Here is a 6,175-nt window from a genome sequence, read left to right as displayed (position 1 = left end):
CTGTGAAATACTGAAATATTTCTGGTTAGTTACGTACAGACTGCTGTGTGTGACAGCAATATCAGCTGCTGCTGACTTCTAGCTGTGAAATACTGTTTTAAACTGTTTTGAGTGCATTGGCTACATACAGGGAAGAGGACAAGGACACCATATTCTCAGAGAGGTCTAGAACCCGAAGAGGAGCCAGCTCCGTTTATGAAACTCAGCAAATGAAGTACTGGTGAGCACGAAAGTCCCTGAACCTCACCAGTAATACATTTTGAGCAGAGAGGTATTGCTGAAAGCCTTTTCCTCACTGATTTTTGTGTTGGTTGTGCTTGCAGAGAAACGCCTGTGTCTGCTCGAGACTCATGGCCAGGAACTCTTCTGAGGAGTTGCTCCCTTGTTAGGAGGGGTCAGGACTGACCGTGTGCTCTTCAAAATGTGCCTGGAAGAAGAGATGCCTGATGAGTTAGGTGGTGCGAAGTTCTAGGCAGCAGCTGAGAAGTAAGGTTTTGGAAGCAAGTTTGGGGCTTTGTTGCTTAAGTTCTAAGTATAATCTAAGTATACTGGAACCTGAAGCAAGACTGTTACTGGACTTAGTCCCAAACTGGTAAAGGTTGACTGCAGAGAAAAAGGTACTTATACATGTTATAGAATTCTCAGTGATTGGTATTTAATTCAATCCAAGTATTAATTTTCTAGGAATAATTTTCGTAATTACTCTAAGATAGTATGTGTTATAACTTTAAAACCAGTTTTAATCAATATAAAAAAAAAAGTCTTGTCCCTCTCATGAAAACAAGCCTTAATTAATCTCTCAAAGTGAATTGCAAATGCATCCAGGCAGTTGTCAGTAGTAATTGTAACCTACTTCATATAAAAAAAGAAAAAAGAAAAAAATTATACCAAAAAGTAACATCCCTGTGGTCAATTTAGGAGTTAGAAGCTTTAATTAAAGCAAGACTAAATGCAAAATGCTATTTCTTCTGCAATAGTTTTCCTTCGAAATTCACTGTAGTGGAATTTAACTACTTGAGGTTTATAGAGTCCTGCTAATGTATTTATAGAATTGCAACAGACCACTAGTGAATAACAGCTGTTTCTCTAACAATTTATATTTTTATATTCTGTATACTCTTATACTCCATATACTCTGCTACCCTTCTTACAAGAGTACGGAATTTATTCTTGAAGTGAAACTCCTGTGCTGCTGTTCGTGTTTGGTGACTGTTCTCTTAACTTTTCATGGTGCTCAACTGAGGGTCTCCAGCTTTGGTAATTAGCAGCATTTGGTGTATTTAGCACTCATTCTTTGGTCAGAATTCATTGTAAACCAACTCTGTATAAGTTAAACTGGCACTTTGGTGTTGCTTTGGACAAAACCAGACTTTCTGGAAACAGCACTTTTTCTGACCCATTCTGCCTCGGGCTGTGAGCGTAGCCTGCGGTTGGGTTTGGAGTGCTTGGGGGATCCCCACGCAACGCCGGGGAGCACGGCGTGGGGAGGTCCCCTCCAGATCGGGGTGTTTAACGTGGCAAACGGAACATCAACCTCCAGCAGCTTAATGGTGTGAATGGGGCGTCACACCTGAATTTCACGCTGGTGCTGGTAAAATGCTTTTGAAAGTGGCCTGGTCCTGCACAGGGCTTGCACTGCTGCATGGTGTGGGGACACCCCTGCAGCTGTGTAATGTAAGGATTTGTACTGAGTCTGTATATGGGCTTTACTGTCCCGTAGCTGTAATTTTGGTTAGGGTTTGTTTGTGTCTAAGGAGCTGCAGAACGCTTAGCTCCGAGCTGCCTTGGCGAAGGGAAGAATGTGTGGGTGGAGGCTGCCTCTCCGTGGTAGGAGAGCCGACATTGCACCAGCGCGGCTGGCCTGCGGTCCCCTCCTGGCTCAGCAAGGGAGAGTCGGGAAATCTGCAGCTACGTAAAACACGCCTGGAAACAATTTCAGCTGTATGGCCGAAACCGTAATTCAAGGGGCTGCTGGGGAGCGTGGCTTGTACGCTGCTGCTGCCTTGCAGGGATAACTCGCGCCCTTCTGTAGGAATACGTGATCCCTCTGCCTCTGGAATAGACTGCTGCTACTGGGGGGAAAAAAAAAAAAAAGTCTGGCTTTACATAGAATGGAAGAGATGGTGTGTAGTTTATCAGCACTTGTAATGAGATGAAGATGAGGTAGATTAACGAATTGAGGGATAAGAAGTGCTGGTGGAAGTTACATGGTTGATACCTGCAACCAGTGTAGGTGCTGGTTCTTGTTTCGGCTTTCCGCATGCATGCTTACGCACACACGTTGCCTTCTACAAATGCATTTCTTGGTACTCTGCCCAAAGTCATTCGTCTTGCCTAGCAACAGAGAAGTGCGGACTGAGTTCCTGAACTGTTTTTCTGTAAGTTAGAATGATTTGGGCAATACAGTTTGATGGTGTTCCCAGGCCTCTAAAGTTGAATGTGGGGAGGCCTGGGGTGCTGTGCTGGGAGACATCTGAGGCAAAATGTGTCTTTTGCACAGAAGGGAGAAAAGGCAACGAAGTGTCGGAGCTACAGTCCTCCAGGTGAAGAGGTGAGTGAGGTCTTGAGCTTTTACGGCTGCTAAAGATGCCATGTTACTTTTTACTGGTGGAGAAGTATTTGACATCAGTGTTTCGGTGCAATTAACATAATGTAACTTATATTCTGCTTATTTGTATTTTTCTCTTTCTTTTGCTTTCTTTTCCTTGCTTGTCCCAAGATTTCAGATTCTTTTTTTCCTGTACTTTAATATTAGGGTATAAGGAAAAAAAAAAACTTAACCATGAGGGTGGTCAAAAGGGGAACAAGCTGCCTGGAGAGGTTGGGGCTCCCTGTCCTCAGAGCTGTTCAGAACTTGACTAGATTAATCTCAGTGAAACCTGATCTGATTTGGTCTGCTTTTAGCAACAGGTTGGACTAGATGACATGCAGAGGTCCGTCCCAACCTGCATTAGTCTCTGCTTTTAAATGACACAGTAAAGACGTGTTAGTGGCTAGGGAAAAGTGTGAGTGAATGGAGTGCAGAACAGCACCTACGGCTCCCTGCGAGTGGCCGAAACGAGAGTCCTGCTGCAGTGATTAACTGCTGTATGGTAGTAACTATATTTAATAACTCTGCCTAATGGATAACTGCCATCCCCCTGTCACCTCCTCTGTGCCTGGGTAAGAAATACTTTCCAAACACCATGAAGTATTCCATTTTTTAAAGGCAAGTGTCATATAGCTGAGATAGGTAATGCAATATCGTTTTTAAATTAAAAATTAACATGGCAATATGTGAACATTGGTTAAAGGCTTCTGGCAGTCCAAGGAGAAATTTGATGCAGTTAACGATTTTAATTAGGGGAGTATTTCATGGAAAGTAATCAGAAAGATACAGTATCTCATTTCACAGTTCTGAGGCAGAAGTGGAGGAAAGCAGTGACTTTTTTTCTTCACATTGTAGTTCCAGGCAGCCAATTCGGATGAGGCTATCGAGCTATTCACTTGGAAGTGGGCTAATAAGGGAAGAGGAGACAGACCTTGCCTCCTTCTTCATAGGAAAACTTTGCATCCCACTGTTAATTCAGGGTCCGTAAGTCCTTTGGCCACGTGGTAAGTGTTCACTGTTCTCTGTTGCAGTGTAGTTGTGATCTGTGCGTGTGTGAAGTATTTCCCTTTGTACAAGAACTATTTATGCCCAGCCATACTGCAGTTGGACTAGTATCTCTACTGACTTTATTGCTTGTGTACAGAAATGTTTAAAAACTTGATTAAAGGGGTTCCTGGTGTGTAATGGAGCAAGAAAAGACCTCTCCTTTCTGCGTGTGCTGAAGACCTTGGGTGTAACAGGACCGATGCTTTGGTGGGACTCTGAGCTCCAGCCGAGCTTCTGGTTTCCTAAAAGCCTAACTAGAGAGGGATGACATCCAGCATGTGAAATTGTGCCTTGGCCTTATTAAAAGCAATGCTGGTGGTGCTGCCTCATGTTGGGTCCCACCAGACGCTGTCCCTACAAGGGCTCTTGGAGCACCCAGCGCCTCGGTGTGCCTGATGGGCAGCCCGGGTTCAGGCCTTGGCACACGTGGCTGCGACGCAGAGCAAGCTTTGGCTGGTTGCTCTGGTCACAGTAGCCTCCGGTAAAAGTGAGGTGTGAGCGAGAGGTGAAGGCATTGCGAGTGCTCTTGATCTGAGAGGAGCAGAGGCTGGTAGGACACGGTTCAGGGTTCATCGGAGCAGATAAGCAGGTTGCTGTGCTTCATAGCCTTTTTACTCTCAAAATGCTTCTTCCGTTGACCCGTTTCCCATCTTATTTCCTGTCTTAAATTGAGATCTGTTTAAGCTCTGCTCTTCCTAAGAAGATATGAAGGGAGAGGAAAGGATGGATTGCAGCCTTTTCTCTTCAAATCTACAAAGGTGTCCTGTAAAAGTGGAAGAGGAAGGCGCAGCCTGAGTTCACTTGGTGAAAGGCTGCAGGTTGACCAGTGCTAACTGGTTAGGTTCTCCTACACGAAAGAAAAACGCGTTTCCAAGGGAAGATGCTTCCTCCATGTCCTGCATGAACACTGAACGTCAGGTGAGGCAGCAGTGGGTCTGGTTGTGTGGTCAGCTCTCCACAGTCCCTGGGGTAGGCTATGCCAGAGTCCCTGGGTTTGGCTTACGGTGGCACAAATGCTCAAGTTGACCCCAGCGAGGTGTGAGGACGGGGCACGTGCTGGCCCTGGGGCAAGCAGAGCCGCGCTCCCCACGGCCGCCCTGTGCTGGAGCAGGGGGTCAGGCCCAGACTGCCCCTGGGGGCTGCGGGTGCTGGGGGGCTGGTTCGTCATCCATCACCTTGGCACTGGTCTCTTCCCGTGTGCTGCCGTGTTCATGGTAAATGCGGTAACTTCCGCAGGCACTAGGTGGTTTCTGGAGATGAATGTTCAAAAAAGCCACAAACTTTTGTCTCTTCCAAGTCGTTTCATTGAACAGAGGCTATGGTAGTACAGCGCCTTTCCTTGCCAGTGCTGTGCCTAGTTGTCATGGTTTAACCCCAGCCGGCAACTCAGCCCCACGCAGCCGCCCGCTCGCTCCCCCCCGGTGGGATGGGGGAGAGAATCGGAAGGGCAAAAGTGAGAAAACTCGTGGGTTGAGATAAAGACAGTTTAATAGGGAAAGCAAAAGCTGCGCACGCAAGCAAAGCAAAACAGGGAATTCATTCCCCACTTGCCATGGGCAGGCAGGTGCTCAGCCATCTCCAGGAAAGCAGGGCTCCATCACGCGTAACGGTGACTTGGGAAGACCAACGCCATCGCTCCGAACGTCCCCCCCTTCCTCCTCCTTCCCCCAGCTTTCTGTGCTGAGCATGGCGTCCTATGGTCTGGAATGTCCCTTGGGTCAGTTGGGGTGAGCTGTCCCGGCTGTGTCCCCTCCCAGCTCCTTGTGCACCCCCAGCCTCCTCGCTGGTGGGGTGGGTGAGGAGCAGCAAAGGCCTTGACTCTGTGTAAGCACTGCTCAGCAGCAACGAAAACATCCCTGTGTTATCAGTGCTGTTTGCAGCACAAATCCAAAACGCAGCCCCGTGCTAGCTACTGTGGGGACAATTAACTCTACCCCAGCCAAAACCAGCATGCTAGCTTGGAATTAGTTCACAGTGATATTTTTAGCAATAGTCAGGACTTCAAGACAAAATCTTTAGAAGCAACTGCCATGCTGGTTTTGTGAGCTGATGGAGGGTGCGCCTTCAGTCAGCATGTTCTGCAGCATATTCATCTGGAGATGAAGATTTAAAACTAGTAAAACAGTGACTAGTTACATGTAATTCAGACATTGATGTGCTTCCTCGGTGCTCCGGCGGGAAAGCTGCCTTGTCTGTGCCTGGTGAGACCGCTTTATAAAGGTGAATCTGTAGCCACGAATGCAAATGCCGAGCAGCCCGGTCGGTATATTGAAAAGCATGGACTTTGGGTAAAAAAAACAAACAAACAACAAAACCAACCAAAAAACAACACAAAAAACCCCAAACCACCCAGCCCGAAGGTGTGCTCCTGCGGGAGCGGGCGGCGGCAGTGCCCGCGGCTGCCCACGGGGCGGCGGTGCGCACCGCGGAGCGGCGCGGAGCAGCGCGGAGCGGCGGCGGGGGGGTGGGATAAGGGAGCGGGCCGTGATGGGGCTGGGGATGCGCGGCCCGAGGGCCGCCTTCAGGAGCTGGCGGCTG

This window comes from Gymnogyps californianus, chromosome 6 (assembly GCF_018139145.2).
Source record: "Gymnogyps californianus isolate 813 chromosome 6, ASM1813914v2, whole genome shotgun sequence".
Classification (NCBI taxonomy): domain Eukaryota; kingdom Metazoa; phylum Chordata; class Aves; order Accipitriformes; family Cathartidae; genus Gymnogyps; species Gymnogyps californianus.
Note: the sequence above shows the minus strand (reverse complement) of the source record.